The following is a 23,203-nucleotide window of genomic DNA, read 5'->3' as shown; positions in this document are numbered from 1 at the left end:
CTGGCCCACAGCAGGTGCTTGATAATTACAGGAATGACGATACTCATTATTGCAGTTGCAGAGATCGACCTAGGAGCCAAGCAGTCACAAAAGTGAAGTGCTCAGGACTTTCAGAAATATTTCAAAGAATTTGTTTTAAAAATGTTTTTACATTTGTATTTCTAGGATCTACAAAGCCAAATAGCATCTCTGTCATTAGGCTGTGTCGTAAAACTCTTCTGTTAGGTACTTTCTTGATGTTAGTGAGAGGCAAGCGTGTATTCCGTCACTACTTGAAACCTAAGGGCTGCCAATTACTGAGTCAGATTTAACTAATACATAAACTACTCAGACTATGCTAAACACTTGGAGAGGCTCATCAAATTTTTCAACAGCTAGTCAGTGAGTGAGTATTTATCGAGTCCACTGTGTACATAACCTTATACTTGAAACTTGGCACACACATCAATGATCAAACATAATCCCTGCCCTCAAAGAGTTTACCATCTAAAGGAAATAAACAAACAAGAAATTAAAGAAAAAATGCAGGAAAATATAAGATTCGTAGTGTAAGTGTTGGCTAAAGAGGGTTATGCAGAGTGGTTGGTGGACAGCTGATGTTCAGTAGAAAAGCTTCTTTGAGTCAGTTTTGTATGTTTCAAAAACAGGAAGAGTACATGGATGACTAATAGATGAGAGGAGTTATAAATATAAGTTACAATTTGGACATTGAATGTAGCAACAGTTAGAAAGCACATCAATGCAGGATGAAACAAGTAATTTTCACAGTGAAAAGCAAAATTATCTGGGGTAGGAAAAAAATAAAATTTAGCAAACTTTGAGAAAGTTATTGATTTTAGGTTGATAACAGCCTAATCTGGAAATTTAATAAAATTTCTTAAATGATTATTTGATACATTTATTTATTACAGCTGGGAGGGTAGGGGGCATAAGTGCCTGAGGAGACTGAATTTATTACCAAGATCACGTCTCTATAAAACGATGGGTAAATCAAATTGCTGATTATATAGTTATGATGTCTCACTCAGTAAATATTGCCTACCAAACTATTTTTAACCTTTCTGTCCTCTGGCGTGAGCCTATGAGTGTAACTTTCAGATTTTCCAGAAAAAAATAAAATAGTAAAAAAATAAAACAAATCCAAATAAAGGGCCAGAATTTAAAGGATAATAGGCATATGTATACACAACTGTTCAAATACTACATGGCAAGTTAACAGCATTCCCAGAGCAATCCTGGTCCTCAGCAGGGATGAGCAACCTTCCCTGAGCAATTCAGGTTCCCACTCCCTGGGCCCAGACCCCCAACTGCCCCCATGACTGGTCCCAGTGTCCTAATGAAGCTCTGCAAGTATTTTTTCCCTCTTTCTCCTACTCTGTCCTAAATGATAAAGCATTCCGTTTTTCAAAACTGACATTCATACACCATACACATTCTTAGGACAAAATATACCAAATAAGCTGGTGATTATTTCCCTTCAAATTTCTCTACCTTCCCCATCTTACCAATATATATGCTATCTAACTCCAAAAAGATATGCTGACATTTATCTTCTCAATCTGTGTACAAAATCTAGTACCAATTTCGTTCCCTTAAATTTATTCCCCATAAATTTATCAAGCACCAGGTGCCAGAGGGTATAAAGAAGTTGTATTAATGTTATCCTTCCTCTTATAGAATGTACTCTATACACCAACAATCTCTAATAGAAAATTAATACTCGTTCCTACTCATTCCAAGAAGATTTTGCTGTCCCTGGGACTTGCTCCACAGAATAGGGCTTCTGTTTCCAAACTTGGCCTCATGTCTGGAGCAAGTCTTTCAAGTGAAGTCAGTTCTACCTTTTTCCCTTTAGTGAAGTTACTATTCACTCTGTTCTTTTTAGATTTCCTTTTTAAGATTATAAAATAAACAAACGCTCATTTTGAAAAAAAAAAAGAGAGAAAAGTATAAAAGAGAGAGAAATATGTTCACTACCGCCCCCCACCCCTGAGATGCCTTCTGTTAACAGTTCGGCTACATTTCCATTTAGAGTATTTCTTTCAGGTATTTTTCTATCCATATTTTTCCAAATGATTAAACTTAATCCTCTATAACAATTTACTGCTTTGTTATTTTCCCTTACTATTACTGCTGTTACCATTTACTTAACCATTTCTTCCCTGTTTAACGGTACTGTTCCACTGTTCACAGAAACTGCAAGATGGAAATCTTTGTACATAAATCTTCATCTGGATATACGACTACTTCCTTGAAACAGAATATTAGGAGTGACATTCCTCGGTCAAAAGACTGGACCAATTCATTGTAAGGCTCCTGATCTCTAAAGCCAAAGTGATTTTCAGAAAGTATCAATTTACACCACAAACCAGCATTTCATGAAAATATTCTTTAATCACAGCCTAATTAACAACGGGGAGACTCATTCATTCATTCATTTTACTAATCTGAGGGGTAGAAAATGGCCTCTTACTACAGTTTTCACTTGCATTTTTTTGAGAATGACCTATTCTTCATAGACACTAATGAAACTTAGCTTTCTCCGAGAATCTCTGACGTGGGGGGCCTATTAACTTGGTCTAGCATTCTGGTCTTTCTGGCCAAAGCTCAGTCACCTCTACCTCCTCGCCTCCTAAGTAGAGGCCATTGCCACCAACATGCTAAGCAGCAGACTGATCTCCCTGAGATACGCCCACCCTTCTAGTGACAGAGTCACTCCAGCAGACCAGCCTGTACTACTCTTTACCTCCTCATAAATAGCAAGACAAACCAAAAACACTGGGTTAAAGTTTAACAGATTTCCACAGAAACTCCAACAGTTCTTAATACCATTTTTCTCAATGTTTTCTTGGTACCTATGATATAGTTCAAGGTAGTACTATTTTCAAAGCTGTGCAGTACTTGTAACACAAACTGCAGAATCTGTGTACACATATGCATATAAAGTACACACATTCTTACCTTTATTGTTACCATCCGACACACATCAGTCCATGTATATATATAGGCATAAAGTACACATGCTCTTACCCTCACTATTCAAGTTTCTTCACAAACATGTGCATGGATACAGGTATTTCACTGTTACTAGTTCAAAATAGTGACAGCAATAAAACTAATCGAAATAAGATCATGGAAAACTAATCCTTCTGTTCTTCACACACACACACACAGAGAGAGAGAGAGAGAGAGACAGACAGACAGACAGACAGACAGAGAGAGAGCACATGAGCACAGTGCTGTAATCCCTACAATTATACAGAAAACTTTAAGTAACTTGAAGGGCATGTCTTTGGAAAACTGATCTGTAATATGGAAGGTTCACACAAGGAAAACTGATAGGTAACTTACATATGATTTTTTTTTTAACTTAATGTAACTAACATATGCTGAGCCAGGAAAACTGTTGGTTATATCCTCAGGGATCCAATGCTAAAGATTTTAAGCCCCAAAGCTAGTGAAGTGCCCTTGTCCCTTATGCAGATTCACTTCTAGACACATTGGTAGCTCTAAACTATTTCCCCAACCATCATGATCTTCCAGATGCATAAAAGGTACAACAGGAGAGGTGGTAAGAAACTTAACCTTCAGTGGTTTTAAAACTTTACATGTATTGGTGGTAGCCCATAAACTCAACACTGACTTACAAAAGGCAGAAATGGTCTTAAAAAAATAAAAGGCCTCAGCTACGTTACTGAGGTTCTAATAAATAACTTATGTACTGGGTTTCTCTAGAGACTGCACTCTGGATAGGACAATCAGTAACTCAGTCCTGTACCATAGCTCTTTACCAGCAACTAACCCACTTCACTGCCTTTGCTTAAGTTTTCCTTGCCCAATCTCAAAATTTTCCATTTCAATTATAAGATTATATAAATTCTTGAGTTTGCCCACAGAGGGTAATACATTCTGCTTTATGTCCTCTCTTTCCTTACAACACAAGCACACATGACCAGTCTTCGAATCAACAACAATCTTGCCATCCATTTGTTTACACTTTGAATGGTATAAGGAATATACCTGAAATAAGTATGTCTGGTAAAAGAATACTGCAGTATGTCTCCTCTCCTCATAAATGCATACCTATATTTATCCTGAAACTCTTACAAAATCCATAATCACTACAATCCATTCAAATAGACACCTCAAAGCTTTCTAAGTACCAAACTGCCTTAACTGATTGTATTTCAAAGATAAATATTTTAAACAATTCTTCCACTCATTCTCTATAGTGGTAATAACAACAAAATCACGGATCAATCACACTGATAAAGTTAATGCAGTTAAAAACCAACCAGTTAAACAAAGCAGCAGTATAATATGACTGAGTTCATGATCAACCAAAACACCCCAGCTAAAACAAACCTACTAAACTGTGGAAAGAAACCTACCTGGATTTCCAAACTCATGTTTATCTTATTGGAGGAAGCATTCATACACTAGATAATATGATTAAACACTAATGTATTCAAAGAGTTTAAAAAACAGAATGAAGATAGACAGATAGGTAGATAGATAGATAGGTTTTTAAAGCTGCATTACCTACCAAGTGCTTCCAATAATCCTCAGTCCTCTGGGAGACTGCATTTTAATGAACCAACGACATGCATCCATCCCAGAGGCTCAACCCACATTTCCTGATTTCTATGACAAAGATTGTCATTAACCTACCAAGATCACTAGGAATGCAGTACCAGTGTGGCCACACTTAAATAAACCTTTCATCTACTTGAGCAAAACAAAAACACTAGGAAACTGGTGTGGCGAGTTATACGACTCAGCACTATTATACATTAGTTTCAGATGAGACCGCCTGACTAATCAGCGTACCTGAGACTCAGACAGGAAAGCCAAACACGTGGAACTTGCACGAACTTGGAAAAACAAGAACTGATCAAGTCAAGCAATTTTTAGCAGGATAACTTACTGTAAGTTCGTGAAAGCTATATAATGAATAAAATTTACTAATAAAGTCCTACAGATTATATACAATTGCTGTTATTTTGAAGCAAAAAAGACCTTGATTTTTCAGTGATAAAAGTCTTTACTGAGTTCTTCTACAACTTGTCAATTTGTGAATAAAGATCTTTACCATCTTAAATTCCTTTGAAAATTTCCTCAAAATTCTAAATGAAACAAGTAGTTTCTAGAATATTGTCCTTATTGTAGGAAAAACTTCATTAATATCAGTGGTTAAACAAGCAATCAAGGCTCACTTATAAAGACATGGGTTAGGAAAAAACAAAGCAAAACCTCAGCAGTATCCAAGACTATGCACACAACTGTTAATCTCTCTATGTGAGTAAGTACCTACATTTATGTTAAGTATTTTTTCACTGTAAAACATAACTTTCAGTTTGCATCTCTATTACATGAAACTAGACACCCTATTAAATAGATTTAATTCAAATTAAATTAAATTAAAAAGGGAAAAAACTAATATGGCTGACAATACCAACATATGATTAGCAACTAGAACCCCCATACATTTCTGATCAGAGTGTAAACTTGTACAAACACTTAAAAAACTGATTGGCAGCACCTACTCAAGGTCACCATACATTATTCCCAAGGTTAAGCAACTTCAATCGTGGGTATGTTTCCAAGAGAAGTCAATGTAAAACATGCATTAAACTGAAAACATGTGTAAGAATGTATATAGCAGCTCTATTTATAATAGCCCCAAAATGGAAATGACCCAGATTTCCAGCAGTAAGAAGAACACATAAACTTTGATATATTCACATAATGGAATACTAGGCAGCAATGAAAAAGAAGAAAGCGACACTATACGCTACAACATGGATGAATCTCACAGATGCAATGCTAGGTTAAAAAAAAAACAAAAAACGCCTGATACCAAAGAGTATATTTATATGATTCAATTTTTATGAAGTTCAAGAACAGGCAAAACTAATCAAGAGGGGATAGAGATACATCTATGTGGATCAAGACAAGAACAGTAGTTACTTTTGAGGGGACACTAATGAGAGGGGGCACACAAGAGAGCCTACCAAGGTACTGGAAACATTCTACATGTTGATCTGGGTAGTATTTACGAAGATATTTTTATACATATATTTACACATATATAAAGATTCATCTGAGTCCTATTCCGTCTTACCACTTACTGGCTTCCTGACCTTCAAAAGTTTTAACCTGTCTGAATGTAACTTTTTTCCTCTCAAGGATAGGGAGAATGCCTTTGATAGAGGGTCAATGTTAAGATTATAAAACACCAAAAAAATAGTAATTGTTGTTATCTCATTACTTGTTTACAGCAAACGGGGAACACAGTGAAAGGATTTATGAATGCCAGTGGTAAAAAGCAACTAGCTGACATTTATGGGGGAAAAAAATCAGACATAATAAATTAAGATCTGTACTAATCTGGGTGCCATATTGTATAAAAGCAAAAAGTGGAATACAACAAAAATTCATCTGCAGGCACAAGAAAAAAGTTATATTTATGTAATTTTAAAGATTATGAATGTGGGGGTGCCTGGGTGGCTCAGTCAGTTAAACATCCAGCTCTTGCTTTCCACTCAGGTCATGATCTCGTGGTTTGTGGGTTCAACCCCCATGTCAGGTTCTCGGAAGACAGCGCAGAGCCTGCTTGGGATTGATTCTCTCTCACTTTCTCTCTCTCCACCCCCTGCTTCGTTCTCAAAAATAAATAAACTTAAAAAAAAAAGATTATGAATGTGTATAGTAACACCTAGGAAAGATTTCTAGTTGATAAAATAAAAGCAATTCTAACCTCTAAGGGTTGGTTATCTTCAGTCATCTGAAAAAAGGAGTTATGCAAAGCAAATAGGTAAGAAATTAATACAGTAATTTTTTTTTCTCTCTTAAGTAAAAACTTTCAATTGGTGAATTTATTGTAAAGCCTCCCCTACTCCCATTTAGTTAAGAGGAGTCAGCGCAGAAAAAAGTTCTAACACTAGGGAGAGAATTATTTCATTCCAAATTGCTCATTAGAATATAGCCTTTAGTTGTAAAAAGCAAACTCCACGTTTAAATTACAACTTCGGCAAAAGTACCACAACTTTAACGTAACATCTCCTGGATTTTTCTTTTACAAAAATGGTTCAAAGTAAGTTATTATCACATATAAACTTTTCTGCATATAGAAACGATAGCATAAAGGTTTTAAACAACCCAAAACAGAATCTAACATTTACTAACCAATGTAATGCCACAATGCTACAGTCAAAAGCTTAAAATAACCCAACACAATAGAGTAGAGCCCAGAAGTGACCGCAGTCATTTAAATCTTGGAATTTTTATGACAGTTCCTATTGGTCTTTCAATTTATTCTAACTCAAATTTCTCCCTTGCTAAAATAGCAAATTCTACTAAAAATTTTAAACTAATTTTAAAAATTTCTCAACTGTATAAATTGTATACAGATATTTATTTTCCTTTTCACAATTCTCTTCAGTTCACTATGAAAATGTGTAGGTGAAAGTGAGATATTCCTACCTTAAGCTAAAATGTCTAAAACTATGGCTATGTGTTAATTTGTGTCAACTTTTAAAAAGCAGAACACTTTGGTGTTATTTTTATATCTACATTCCCTACCCCCTCTCCCCCACCCCCCCACAGTAAACTGCATACCACCAGAGAAACCAAAGTAAAAATCAGACTTTATCCAAATTCATTTTAAGCTAGGCTTTAATTTTCATTTAAGCTTTATCTTTAAATGCTTACATTTAAATTTTCTAAAGCAAAATCTCATTCAGTGAGGCAGCAATCAAATATATTGTTAACAAAATCATTACGATGTTATAGTCCCAGCAAAGGCAGTAGGAAAAAATGCATTTTCACACAGACACAAATTACAGTTTTAAACAATAAGTCATGACTTACATCATGACATGAATAGAGATGCTTGAAAGGTCAGAAGGCAAAGTCCCCTCAAGGTCAACAGGATTTACTTTTTTTTAATTCATGTTACATGAATTCCTTTATTAAGGTTTCAAAAAAACAATACTTATGAAAAAAGTCACTATGTGATGATGGAAGCCATTTTAAGATTTGTAAGGCAACGATTTTACTAAAAACACAAGTATACAGTAAACAGCGACTGGAATTTAGAAGGGGCTGGGGGCGAAGCCAACACAATTGCTTGTTGCTAAAACTGGACAAAGTAAATATTCCCTTTTTTTTTAACCTCTAGGAATTTTTTTTTCAGAAGACTAGTCAACTTTTTCAGTTAAAAAACACAACTACGCTTGTGTTTGAGCAGAGAGTATCTGTGCCAAGTTTAGCCTACTGTGAATTAAAATGGCTAGGTTCGTAAGGTCTAAAACTTACAGGTTTAAAACTGTGCTCAATAATGAAAAGAAGACCACGTACACTTGAATGTGCTCCACAATATATTACAGTATGATTCTGAATCTATTTCAAGAATGCTGGTCTGACTAAAACTTTTTCCCAACTTATTCCTCATTCGAGATATTAAAATGAGTTTTTCTGTTGAAGTGAAGAGAAAATTCTGCCAAAATCCCCTTTGACTATTTTAGTCATAAGTTTTATTGTTGTTGCTGGTGTTTAGGGAGGGGGTGAAGAAAATAATACTATATATATTATATTAAGGTATATAAGATAGACTGCAATTCAAATAGATTTTAACAGCAAATTTTGATGCTCACATCAATTTTTTTTTTAAAGTAACTCAAAAGTGAACAAGCTTGTTTTGCTGCTAATCTTTAAAGATCAAACTCCAGGAGTCCATAGTTCAGAGAAACTCACGCTTTACAAAAGCTGAATGTGGTTGCTTAATACAGAGAAGAGTAAAAAGCACTGATCATCATGTTAGAGATGGGGAATAAATTATTTTATAGTTACTATCTCAGGTCATCTGAGCAGACCTGAAAGGTAAACATTCTCTTGATTTAACAAAGAAACAGAAAAAAATGGAGTTTAATCTGCCTCCGGTCTCACTGCTAGTGGCAAAGCAAAGATTTGAAGCTATGATTTCATACTCCAAATTCCATCTTCCACCTTTATCCGATCCAATATTTGGTTACAGAATTTGTCAAAGAGCTGGCAGGACCGGTCTTCCCCAACTGCTTGCAGGGCATGTTCAAAGACTGGACTTTTTTTATTAGCTGACTTGAAGAAATTAAGACTCAAATCCAAACTGAACGAAGTCAAGAGTAATCGGAAGCTTTCACTACTACGGCGATGCATGCACACCTCGGGGTGCGGGGCTGTGAAATCCGCCCGTGCCTGCATCTGCCCCAGATCCCCTTCAGCTCTGCACTGCTTCTGGCGCAGCAGGCTCTCCTGAACCCTCCTGGGGCAAGCGTGAAGCAGTGAACGCTACTCTGTCCTCAGCACTGGCCTGAGAGGTTAAGCTTCTTGCTCAGTAACAACAGCCATTTCCCTTCTCCAACACCACAGGGAATAATCTCTTCAGTTAGAATCCTTTTCACACGCTGCTGGGCAATGTAAACATCCATGACACCGAGCTTTTGGCCCTTCCTGGCGGAGATCACCCTGGCCTTCCCTGTATCTGTGTCTTAGTGCTCACCTCGGATCCAGATCCATTATCTCTGCCTATTAACATCCTTCTCATCTTTCAAGGTTCTGCTCCTACTTCATCCTTCCTTGACCTCACTTCAGAGAACTAGATCTCTGTAGTCTGCGTTGCCACAGAACTTTCTTTATACGGCTTGTCGGATCCTGTCTTGTATTTTAGTTCCATTGGTCCACACATCTTATCTTATTCTGAGCTCAATACTCTCCTTCTTGCTCTTAAAGGCAAGGGGTTCTGACTTGATCTTTCTATTAATCCCAACAACTCGCAGCACAGGACCTTTCCCGAACCCGTTATCATAAATGCCAATAAATGGAATATACCTGGATCCTGTGGCAGAAGCCAATATTCTACCTGGTAGATACGATAAGAAAACAGTTAAAATGAGAAATGTGGGTTATCTGCTGACACCCTTAATACATTGATTCTGCTCTTCCTACACAGACCATGGTCGTTTTCTCAGCTACTCTGAACATGTTCCACTGCCTCCTGTTTCCATGAGCTCCGCTCACCCTGCTCCCCCCGCCCCATACCTGCCTACCCCTTTCTTCAACTTCCACAGAAGTTTTTTCTGGAATGAATCAACACATTCACACGCATACCACACAATGTTCTCTAGAAAACAGGGCTGAGCCAGTTGCTTGCGAGCATCGTAGAGCCAGCTGCTACTAATAAGTGTGTTTGTTAATTAAAATACCACACGAAAACACCTGAACAGATTTTAGACGACAGCTGAAAGGCTTGTTGTTGTTTAATCGTGGTAAGATATACAAAGCATAAAATTTACTCTCAAACCCCTTTACGTGTACAGTTCAGTAGTATTAAGGGCATTTACATTATTGTACAACCAGCCTCCAGAACCCTTTTTGCCTTGCAAAACTGAAATTCTACACCCATTAAACAATAACTCCTCACTACCTTCTCACTACCCTCCTGCCCCTGGCAATCACCATTCTACTTTCTGTCTCTATGAACTTAACCACTCTGGGGTACCTCACATGAATGGATTCCATCAGTATTTGTCTTTCTATGACTGACTTATTTCACTGAGCATACTGTCTTCAAAGTTCATCCATGTGGTCAGAATTTCCTCCCTTTTTAAGGCTGAGTAATATTCCCTTGTGTGTGTATACCACATTGTGTTTATTTACTCCTCTGTCAATAGACACAGAGTTGCTTCCACCTTTTGGCTATCATGAATAATGCTGCTGCGAACCTAGGTATACAGCTTAGGGTTTAAGGTAACTCCAGTTACTCTGGAGGGGCTGCACGAAGAGAGGACAAAGGTACCTCAAGGGCAAACAAAGTCATCTTACAAAGCAGATAAAACTAAAAGACGGCCAGCGCCCCTTACAATACTGATGGAGATGGGTTTAGACAAAGATGCCAAGGACCAAGAGCTGCTGGCAAGACAAATCAGTGCTTCGTGTTCACATAAACTCAATACTTTTTTTTTTTAAACATTTATTTTTGAGACAGAGAGACAGAGCATGAGCAGGGGAGGGTCAGAGAGAGAGGGAGACACAGAATGCGAAACAGGCTCCAGGCTCTGAGCTGTCAGCCCAGAGCCCGATGCGGGGCTCGAACTCACGGACCGCAAGATCATGACCTGAGCCGAAGTCGGATGCCCAACCGACTGAGCCACCCAGGCGCCCCAACTCAATACTTTTTAATACATGGTATAGACCCGATAGTGACTACTTGAAGAGTAATGTCTATGTACATGCGTATACACACTGGCCTCCCCTCCACTGAGAAGAATCACTAATCACACTCAAACAAATGAACCCCTGCTATTGCTTGTCCTAGAGCATATTAGAAAAGTTGTCCTTGAGAAAAGCAGCCCCTTTAACATCAGCACTTGTATTCTATGTGGGGCTCATACTTTCCATCAGGCAATAATACTGTCTCTCTCCTCTTCTTCCATATTCCTAGCTCCTCCCATAAACGCCAAGATGGCTCACATTCTTCACCCCCGATTTCCAGGATAAGAGGGTAGAGTTCGGTCCTGATACAGGAAAGTTTCTACTGCGAATGAGGATTTGCGAATGACTGCACACAAAGCCGGATCTGGGTCACTCACAGTCAGAAGCTGTCACACTGCCTGCCTCCCAAACATCTAGAAGAGCAAGATGACAAGAATTCCTGCCAATAAATCCCTCCCAAGATCCCCGTCTGGTCAGCAAAAGCATGGGAGCAAGGGGTCTGACAAAGGAAAGAATCTGGACTCCACTTTCCAAGAGAGATCTTTCTGGATAAGGCAATGGAGGATACTGATTAAGAGCACAAACTCAGGGGATGGCGGGGAGGGGGATGCACAAACTCTGGAGGTAGTGCTGAGATTCGAACAGTGGCTCTCCACAGACTAGTTGCGGGACCTTAGGCTGCTTACCTAACCTTTGTGTGCCATCTGCAAAACAGAAGTCATAACTATACCCTCCTCGTGGTGTTGCTATCAGGTTTGAAGTAAATGAGTTAATAGCAATGAAGCACTTAGAACAATGCTCGTCCCAAGGTAAGCACTATAGACACAAGTGCCTGTAAAATAAACAGGTAGTTCAAGTTCTGTGAAAACGACTGATGGTGCAAAGGCACAAAATGAAGTCCTGGTACCTCAACCACTTTTTAAGTGTGTCCATTCCTCAGCACACACATGCATAACCACAAATTAAATTATTCATAGCTAAAGTCAGTAAGACCGTACTGCAGTGATGCCCTGAAAAACGTGCTTAACTGATTTGTTAATTACGAATGCATATTCTTTTAACAAAACAGATTACTCATGGATGTCTCTATTTAGTACTTAAAATATTACTTGCTAGCTTCATACTTGTTTACATTTTTCTAATTAGTCAATTCCAGCTTCTGGTAAAACAGAGTACAGGATAAAAGCTACATGACTTTTCACTACAATGGCAACTATATACAGAAAGGACAAAAGAGAGACCTTAGGCCAAATTTCCTAATACTCAAATGCTTTCCATTTAATAATACGTGTTCAATACTATGTTGTCTCCTTGGTATATTTTGTACAAATGTGACATTTAATTTATACAGAAAATTTTAATTCAGTACAAAATCTGTTCTTACCGTAACTAGTATAGATCTCAGTAATACACACCTGGCATGATATAATATCCACGAAACACTATCACATACAGAAGTAGTTAATTAAACATCCTTTTCTAAGTAATTTGTTTTGATACACGAATGACATTTTTTATTTTTTTATGTTTATTTTTGAGAGAGAGAGAGAGAGAGAGAGAGAGAGTGTGTGTGTGTGTGTGTGTGAGTGTGAGTGGGGGAGGGTCAGAAACAGGGAGATAGAATCCGAAGCAGGCTCCAGGCTCTGAACTGTCAGCACAGAGCCTGATACGGGGCTTAAACCCACAAACCCCAATGATCTGAGCCAAAGTCGGATGCTTAGCCAATTGCGCCACCCAGGCGCCCTGCTAAACTAATGACATTTAAATTAAGTACCTTGTAGTTTTCAGATTCAAGTATCTGAATTAAAAAAAAAAAATTGACCACATTAATGCAGTCAACTTTGGGATCTTTGGGATCTAATGTAATAGAAAGCAAAACAAAACAAAAAAACCTCAAATAGTCCCTTACGGCCCACAGAAAAACCAAACCTTTTTATTAGAGTATATTTTATTATTGTTTTTATTTGCTATTATTATCTTTTGTAAGTTCTGAAGATCTAATTTTCAGAAAATTCAAAACAGTTCTATAAATTACCCCCCTTAAAGTTTAAAACTTACAAATACTGCTTTATGTTCTCCCTAATGTTTATACCATTTCAAGTAAAATTTCATGTTAAGACATTCTTAGTTTGATACTGCATTATCGTGAAGGAAACCTAAATAAGTTAGCTTTTTCCCTCTGATTCTACATCTACAAATACGTTTTTTATTTGATCATCTTCATACTACTCAAACACGATTGCCAGATTCTATACGCTCAACTACTGCCAATCTTATAATTCTGGATCGTGTTACATACTGCAGATGTGCCAAAACACACTTCATATAATATTAATACATAATATTCCATTCTATTTGTTTTTAAAGAAAAAGATTTCTCTCCAGCCTACAACTTACCTACTTTCCTCCCTTTGCAGTCACTTACACATACACACACCCTAGTTAAAAATCTCTTCTGGAATATTGTTTAGCTAAGCAGAAAATTTATGTAAGGTAGGTTCCAAATATGCTTTTTAACACATACAACACAAGTAAGTAATGCCACTGGATAAAGTAAATGAAGGTACTATTTCAGAAGTAACAGCCTATAAGCCATTAACCATTAACTTATATTCTATTTCACTACCAGCACTAAGCAGAAAAGATAAATATTTAATATCCTCCCATGGTCAATAAATTTGAATTATTTCAACAGTCACTGCAAATACATTAGCGAATGCCTCTAGTTATAACCCCATAGGTTAGTAAACTATTTTCAAGGGACAAAGTCACTAGCAGAACTGAAGTTTATTCAATGCCTCCGATTAAATATTCCTTTAAAATTTGTTTTTATAAATAAAGCCAGTGCAAAATTTCTACTTTTGCCCCTTCTGGTCCCTATGTTTCATTCTGCCATATGTAACAGCCTTCCTAGGATGTCAAAAATATCTAAAAGAATGGATGAATATTTTCATACCATGACTATCTCAAAGACGATCCCTAAACCCAAGTAATCAGTAATGATTTACACTGGCACATTAATATAGGCAACCAACGCAAAATTATGAGGACCAAAGATCCCTATCTTCTCTTTCATTAAGAACGTGAATCTTATTTGAAGCTTTCATCATAATTCAGGGTTAAGAAGGGGTGCCTGGCTGACTCAGTCACTACAGCATTTGACTCTTGATCTCAGATCTCAAGGTTCTGAGTTTGAGCCCCAGCCTGTGAGTAGAGTTCACTAAATCAATAAATCAATAAATCAATCGGGGTTAAGGAAAGTGGAAGATATTCAACTTGAGTTCTACCACACAAAACAATATTCCTAGAAAAAATGTTTTTTCAAAACCCATTTTTGGCTGGAAACTGGGACACTCTCGGATGAACAGTATCACAAACGGTTATTACATTGCCTCACACCAGCAACAAAAGGCCTATTAATCTATATATTCTATTTGTATGGCACTAGAGCATGTTTATAGTTCTGTAAAATCTTACCGGCCCTTGTGAAAACATTCCGATAAGAAAACTCAGAGTCCCCACCAGGGATTTCAGGAAGCCACCTCCTGTCCACTTTGCAGCAGTGGGACAGAGGACAGAGATGCCTCCCCTCTGCTGGGGAATAAGAGAATACTGTGCGTCCCCCTGAGTGGTAGAGGCAATCTTGGGGAAGCAGGAAATGTTATGGGAAAGATAATGGGTGGGGAAAGGTGGGGAAGGTTTAAGAGGGTCTGAAGACCAAGACAGGAAATTTGAGGGCAGGTGCTAAGCTGGAGACAAGACTGCCATGGGTAAAGAACAGTAAGTGCCAGCAGACCTAACCAGTGGACAATTTCCAGCCCCGGGCCAGCCTGCTGCCTCTCTTTCAACTCACTTCACCTGCTACCTTTGCCCAGAATTTCACTCTTTCTGTGGCCAGCTACAAAATAGAACAGAGACTCTCTTATGTCTCCATTAACAACAAACTGTTCAGATCTCCGAGGATTTTTCTAGTGCTAACAACAACAACAGAGTGTTAAATGGGCCCTCTTATGCATTGATTAACTATAACTCTTTTTTGGAGAAAATGAGACTCCATTCCAGGAACTGGGACAAACCGTGGAGTGGAGGAAAGATGACGGCTTTTCTCTGGACCAGAGCAGAAATAAAAGTGGGGCTGAGGGCAGCGCAGGTTCCAACAGTGGTGGGAAGAAGATTTTCAAAATCGTAGTAAGTCTTGGGGCACCTGGGTGGCTCAGTCGGTTAAGCCTGGGATTCGGATCAGGTCGCCCTCTCGTCGTTTGTGGGTTCGAGTCCCATGTCAGGCTCTGTGCTGACAGCTCGGAGCCTGGAGCCTGCTTCGGATTCTGTGTCTCCCTCTCTCTCTGCCCCTTCCCCGCTGATGCTCTCTCTCTCTCTCTCAAAAATGAATAAACACTAAAAAAATTTATTTTAGTTGTAGTAAGTCTCACAAAACAAGTCAATGCTGTAAATCAGATCTGCCTTTTTTTTTTTTTTTTTTTGAGAGCGTGAGCAGGGGAGGGGCACAGAGGATCCAAAGCAGGGTCTGTGCTGACAGCAGCAAGCCGGACAGGGGGTTCAAACCCATGAACCATGAGATCATGACCTGAGCCGAAGCCTGACGCTCAACCAACTGAGCCACCCAGGTGCCCCTCAAGACCTGCTTTTTGACAAAATTCAACCGTTCAAAAGACACAATATAGTTCTAAATAGTATAAAAAATAAACACTTAACTGTCTCAAGAAGACAGTTCATTTATTTAATGTAAAACGTGTCTCAAGTGGAGTTCCTGTTAACATAGTCTTTTCAACTGCTGATGCCAAAGCTTCAGTTTTGTAGTAAATTACAGTGGCCAAGATAATCTACGAGTAATTTACCGGCCAAGTTCTTTAATCACACCTGGAAACATTTAAGGCTGTCATGCCATGTATGCTAATGGTTAGGAAGCAGGGCCTGTAGATTAACCACATCTGAAAAGTTAAATTATCATTTCATACAACTCCAAAGGATCACAAATAATGCAATATGGTTACTCCCCAGGGGTAAAAAGGCAATGTGTGACATATGGGAATAGAGGGATAAATGATCACTCCAAAGACCTTCACAGACAGTTTTTTCAAAGAATTTGTAAACGTGCCATGCATGGTTTATAAATTTTTTCTCTGCTCAGAAGTTGTCTTCATATTTAGAAATGTAATCTTTCGGCCAGATAAAATTTCAAAGCATTTTTAAAAAAGCATACTTAGTGTAATTTTTTCCCCAGAGGATTAATAGCATATGCACACAACCACTGCCCCAACGCATACTGTCTTCTCTCTTTCCAGAAAGAGAGGGAAACACTACAAAACCCAGCAAGCACAAAAACAATTAGCAGCAGTTCGATAGCAACTAAACCTTGACGTCTAGAAATACATATAATGCTTGGAGCCATTCCAAATAACTTGTAAAATCCTATTAAAGTGAAGAATCACTCATAATTTAGATCTGTTTTAGCTGTAAACTCCTAAACGTAACACAAGCATTTTAATCCCTCTCACAAATAATCTATGATAAATGCCAACTTATTTTGCCTAGTATTTTCTGCTACTGCTCTCCAAATCACAGACTTTTTTTTATTGTTATTCCTATTCACCAGGATTTGAAGGAGCCCTATTCCAAGACTCTCAAAATGTTTTAAGTAACTGAGGTAAAAGATCTGCCTAAGTGTCAAAAGAGCCAGCAACTAGTGACTTCAAGGTCACGGGCCAGAGAGCGGAAGTGAAGCTGAGGCGACGAGGCAGTTAGAACGAGGGCTCCACGTCCACCGTCTTCTCCCCACACCACACTGCGGCTCCGGCCTTCCCCCACTACTCCTGTCCAATACAAGGAACTGCAGTGCTTGCTATTTTCTTGTGAAATGACATTTTTTTTAGGTTTTTTTTTTTTTAATTTTTTTAATGTTTATTTCTGAGACAGAGAGAGAGCATGAATCAGGGAGGGGCGGAGAGAAAGGGAGACACAGAATCAGAAGCAGGCTCCAGGCTCTGAGCTGTCAGCACAGAGCCTGATGCAGGGCTCGAACTCACAGACTGCGAGATCATGACCTGAGCTTAAGTCGGATGCTCAACCGACTGAGCCACCCAGGCACCCCTAGGTTTTTTTTAATGTTTATTTTATTTTTGAGAGAGATAGAGCACAAGCGGGGGAAGGGCAGAGTGAGAGGGAGACAAAGAATCTAAAGAAGGCTCTAGACTCCCAGCTGTCAGCACAGAGCCCGATGCGGGGCTCAAACCCACAAACTGGGAGATCACAACCTGAGTTGAAGTCGGACGCTTAACCAACTGAGCCACCCAGGTGTCCCTCATGAAATGACATTTCTAAGGGAGTTACTCTCACCATGAAGAGTTAGAATCTGTGGTATTTGATGTATATGTATATGTGTATACACACACACACACACACGCACACACACACCACTCTGGTCAAGAAATAATCAACTTATCTGTGTTCATAAACAGAACTTACATGGTTTCTTGTGACACTGTGAAATGTACAGAGATCTATGGATGAAATCCTAACAGTAAGTGTTCAATAATAAAACGTTTAATCAGGAATAGAACATTTTCACATGTATCTCCTTCAAAACTGCAAAGACTGCTTCTCTGGCCCTCACTCCGGCACCCCACTGCACCTGCCATTCTGACCTGTACAATGACTTTTTAATAACTGTTTACAGCCACTGGGCGTAAATATCAAAGTGCTTGCTAAACATTAATTACTTCTTCTCCTAACATCCCTATTTACAGAGATCAGTAAACTAAGACTCAGATTAAAGCCTGTGCCTGTACTGAGCACAATATTTTTATACCGCTAAAGCTTAAAATTCCGATTATTGGTGAAATGACTATCAATCTGAAAATGAGCTATCCGCCTTTTTCCTTTAACAAGCTAAACACTGTCATAACAAATTATTTTATTTTACAAAATAAGGAACTTTATCATATGTCTATATCCAAATGGCCCACTGGACTAGAAGTTCCAAGTGGGCGGCTAGCCTCTGGAACTGCATTATTCAACACTGCACCACTGGTTTCTGGCCTATTATCGAGATCATGGTAAGAACTCCGAGAACGGGCGTCTGGCTGGCTCAGTTGGAGGAGAATGTGACTCTTGATCTCAGGATTGTGAGCTCGAGCCCCATGCTGGGTATAGAGATTACCTAAATAAGTAAACTTTTTAAGAAACTCCAGAAAACACTGGTGGGAGGCAGGGAGGCAGGCAGGCAGGCAGGCAGGGAGGGAGGGAGGGAGACGTGGAAGCTATAGAACAAAGACTGGGTTAGCTTGTCCATCTCTACACTCAAGCTGCTAGGCTCCACAGAAACCTAAATTTCATAAATGGTAGCAAATTAATGCTTAATACAATTCCTACGTATATGTGTTCACTGCATTCCCAAACATTCCCAAATTTTTTCTTATGATGGAATTCCAGAAGTTTAATTTGTCGACAAGCTTCATGAGAGGTTGGTCAGGATTTTTCAAGTACAAAAGCCTAATTTTAGTATTTGCCAACACCATCCATGTAAAATATACTGGCAGATTCATATTAAATTGGCCTAAAATGGTTTTCTTTCATGTCAATAAAATGTAATCTCTTATTTTTAATCATCTTCATTCTATAGATTAAAGGGCAAAAATAGTGAGATTTACCTCTTATATTTAGAGTCCATACTGAATTCACATACATTAACTTTTACATTAAACTTTAAAATATCACGACTTACTGAAATTCTTAATTTAAAAGAAATACCCACCCCCCCCCAACACACACCCAAAAAAGAGAGACAACACAAGATACAACCTCCTAGGCCTGCTGTAGCAGAAATCAACATCTCTGTTGTGATGCCTCTAGCCTCACTTCAAGCAGAAGTTTTATAAAAAGCTGAAACACCAGTTCCCCGGGAGCAGGACTGGTGCACCCACAGCTACATCTCTAGAAAGGCTAAGTTTATGGCGTTTCTACAGTACTCATTCACATTACAGTAAATGTCTTAGGAAGAGAGGGTAAGAAGTTTCTCTGAATTTTTTTCTATCAATATTTCCTGACAACAAATGGCTGAGGCAACAAAAAAGGAGAAGCTGAATAAGAAACAGTTCCTACCCACTGGGAGTTTATAATCTAGCATGAGATATTAAGGAAAGATACAAATGGCTCTAACATAAGGTGAGATCAGTGCCCTAGAAAGACCAAAGAAATGTTCTGCAGGTTCCTAAAGGTAGTAAAGAATACAAGAGATTACCCTTGACATGCATCCTTTCAACAGGCAGGGGTGAGGGAAAGGGTACTCCTTGAAGAGGAAACAGGTGGACAAAACCTCAAGAAAGCAAGAGAGATGAAACACTCACGATGCAATACAAGCATGAGTAAGGCAGGAAGAGAGAGACAAACCAAGATACAAGCGGGCATTATTACTGAAGACCTAGAAAGGCGGTCGTACCTATTTGAGAAGGTTGTGGGAGAACTAAGTAATCTGCGTGGGCTAGCAGGTGGTCTGATTGTAGTGCTTTAGCAAGTTTAATCTTATTTCAGTATGAAGATCAAGTGACTCAGCCAAAAAGGCAAGGAGGTGCTACAACAGTCCAGGAACAAAGTACTGAGGGTCTGAATACACGCGGTGATGGGGGGATTGGGGGATGTATACGATGTCACGTATACATATGCAGACATTGTGAAGTTAGGCTGCATATAACTTGGCAGGGGAGGACGTGCAGAAAGTCAGACAGGAGAGTCAACAGCTGATGTTCTGTGCCTGGGACAGTGGCAGCACCAATTAACAGAAAACAGGAAATCTGGAGGGAGAACTGGTTTGGGTGGAGGAAAGTAAGGAGTTTCACTTTGGCTGGGCTACCCTGAAGGTGTAGCACACAGAATTGTCAAGCAAGCAGCTAGAGCTTAGAAGAAAGGTTAGGTTGGGGTTATACATTTGGGAGCTATCCAAATAAAGGTGATGGCAGAAGCTTGGACAGGATAAGATCACTGATAAAAAAGAATATACTGGCACAGAAGAGAGGAAATATGTGTGAAAATGCCTACCTGTGGGGATGGGGCAAAATGGGAAGAAAAATGAGCAATGGGTGGGCGGTATTGGACAGAGACAAAACTAAAGTCATGCTCAGTTCACTTCAGCAAAAGTTAGTTGGGGGCCTGTTATATGTGAGCATCACTACCTCATGGTAAAATGATGAATAAATAGTAAAGTTCCTTCTTTAAAAATGTGATGTCAAGAAAATAAGCAAAAACAAAAACAAAAACAAAAACCCAAAAAACTGTTGCAAAAAGAACTTAGGAGGACATAATTATAGCTACAGACACAGCAGAGAATCAATACTTAGAAGAATACTGGGGACAGTTTTACGTCAATATTTGAAAAAACTACAGAATGGATAGTATTCTAGAAAGATACACATTATCAAAAATTTGTTTCAAGAAGCTTGTGAGAACCAGGAAAAATAGTTACCTGAGAGCCCCTAACAGACAACATAAGCAAACTGTATGACCACACTGCTAGATACAAACCGGAGGGGGCTGGGGGAACTATTAGCAAACTAAGTATAGGAGGGGACTTCCTTGACCTGCTCAAGGGCTTCGAGAGGCCCTCTGCACACTCTGGGTGGTCTCCAGCCATGAAAACTCTGCTCCCCAAGCTTTCACATGAAAAGTGACTGCATGTACAGTCAGGTCAGCATTCCATCAAATCCTGAATTGTCTGAATTCAGGAACTAATACAGACCTTCGTGTCATTTTCCAAAAGGAAAAAAAAACTCATAATTCTAGATATCTCCAATTTTTAAAAATATTCTATGATGCATGTTTCATCTGTGAATCTAATTTTCATGCATTTTTCCCCATTATATCTTATCTTGTAATACTAATTTCCACAAGTTTACTCCCAAATATAGAAGAGAGCTCTTTAATTTATCCTAAAACTGATTCTTCTAAGACTCCTAGAAGCACTTTAACCCCACCCTCAATTCCAGCGTGACGGACTCTGAAGAATTTATCCAAGATCATATTTCAATAACCTCAGTTACATCCTCCTCTTCAGTATTAATAGCTCCAAGAAACGAGTATTTGCAGTTTACTGCCTTGTGTCCAGGTAGTTCATTACTTTTATTTAACAGAAGAACATACAGCGTTTCTTCTGTGTGTGTTGAGAACACAGTTTTGTTCTATGGCAAAATAATATGCTGTTCTCACACTCTTCCAAAGAATGCCCAGCCTAATACTGACCTCTGCTCAATAGCTACAGAGAACCATCGACAACAGCTATTGATTTTTTACCCTGATTATAACTACATTCAGGATTCCTCAGTTAATATATGTAATTCATATGATTTTTCCTAAGCAAACCACTGAGAAGTATCCCACACTAGTTCACTCAGTTTTTTGCTCTCTCGTTACCTACAGTTAGGTTTTTTCCTGGGGCCTTCACGGCCCTTCCTGGGATATTCACTGCCCAAAAAAGTTAAAATTTGACTACATATACCCTCCTTCACGTCATTTACAAAAATATGGAATGAGATTAGTCCTGGCACAAACTCCTCGGGGACCCATGCACACACACAAAAACACACCTGTGCCTCTAGAGAAATGACCTTCACAACCAATGCTTACTTCCTGTTTCTAAGCCAATGTGACTCCACGATAACATTTCTCCTCCATCCTATAGTAACACAAAAGTTTTTATTCCTTTTGTATTAGAACTCATAAAGTTTACATAAATTACCTTCACAGTTTCTCTCTCACCAACATACTCCAATAATCCCCTACAATAACTCCAGTTTGCCAATTAAGCAGGCTTTTCTTTTGTGAAACCAGACTCAATAATTTTTTGTTTCAAACACCTGAACATTAAAATACAGCAAGAGGGGCGCCTGGGTGGCGCAGTCGGTTAAGCGTCCGACTTCAGCCAGGTCACGATCTGGCGGTTCGTGAGTTCGAGCCCCGCGTCGGGCTCTGGGCTGATGGCTCGGAGCCTGGAGCCTGTTTCCGATTCTGTGTCTCCCTCTCTCTCTGCCCCTCCCCCGTTCATGCTCTGTCTCTCTCTGTCCCAAAAATAAATAATAAACGTTGAAAAAAAAAATAAAAAAGAAAATACAGCAAGACTAGGGGCACCTATCTGTTCAGTCAGTAGAACATGCAACTCTTGATCACAGGATTATAAATTTGAGCTCCACTTTGGGTGTGCAGATTACTTAAAATCTTTAGGGGCACTTGGGTGGCTCCGTTGGTTAAACATCTGACTCTTGATTTTGGCTCAGATCATAAACTCATGGTGGTGAGATCAAGCCCCGAGTCGGGCTCCTTACTGAGCCCAGAGCCTGCTTAAGATTCTCTCTCGCTCTCTGCCCCTCTCCCCCATACATGCTCCCTCTCTCATTCTCTCTCTCAAAAAAGAAAAAAAAAAATATACCCCTATTTTTTCATTCCTAAGTATACAATTTACACATGAATATCAACAGTTCCAAGGATTACTAATGAATCTTTACCTGGGCTTTTGACTTGAGGAGGGTTCATTTGGATTCATTTTTAATCTTAACAAGTAACTCTTTGATTTGATTTTGGCCCACTTGACTTCTAATTTACATCTTGCATGTTACACTTTCTTAATTGGGCTATGTTTGATTTTTTTTTCAAGAAAGCTATCTTCTATAATTATAGTTTCTTTTAATTTTTCAAAAGGTCATGAAGAATTTCTCCCCATGTATGTGATCCAATTAATCTTACACTTCATACTTTTTCCAGGATACTCAAAACAGTGTTTTAAAATAAACATTAATATTCAATTATGTTTTTATATCTTTTAAATTAACTTAATAAAATGTTTATTAAGCATCTACTATAGTCCAGGCAAAATACTTAGTGTTTATAAGTGGTATCTCTATTAATCATGGTAAGTACTATTACTCTCCTTTTCATTTTTTTTAAATGT

The 23,203-nt window shown here is 38.6% G+C and overlaps 1 protein-coding gene across 13 annotated transcripts in view; it reads right to left on the bottom strand.

Annotated features, from left to right (window-relative positions):
- The window catches only part of NCOA2 (nuclear receptor coactivator 2), a 289,385-nt gene that overhangs the window by 213,321 nt on the left and 52,861 nt on the right, over positions 1-23,203 (bottom strand). The window contains exon 1 of one of the 13 annotated variants that reach the window (XM_053208023.1): positions 4,543-7,564. The exons of 11 other annotated variants lie outside the window; for them this stretch is intronic. The gene's annotated coding sequence lies outside the window, so the exon portion shown is untranslated. Of the gene's footprint in view, positions 1-4,542; positions 7,565-23,203 lie in introns of those variants that run through there. One more of the 13 variants, XM_053208022.1, reaches the window with a different exon arrangement.

This window comes from Acinonyx jubatus, chromosome F2, assembly GCF_027475565.1.
Source record: "Acinonyx jubatus isolate Ajub_Pintada_27869175 chromosome F2, VMU_Ajub_asm_v1.0, whole genome shotgun sequence".
NCBI lineage: Eukaryota > Metazoa > Chordata > Mammalia > Carnivora > Felidae > Acinonyx > Acinonyx jubatus.
This window is presented reverse-complemented; position numbering and strand designations above follow the sequence as displayed.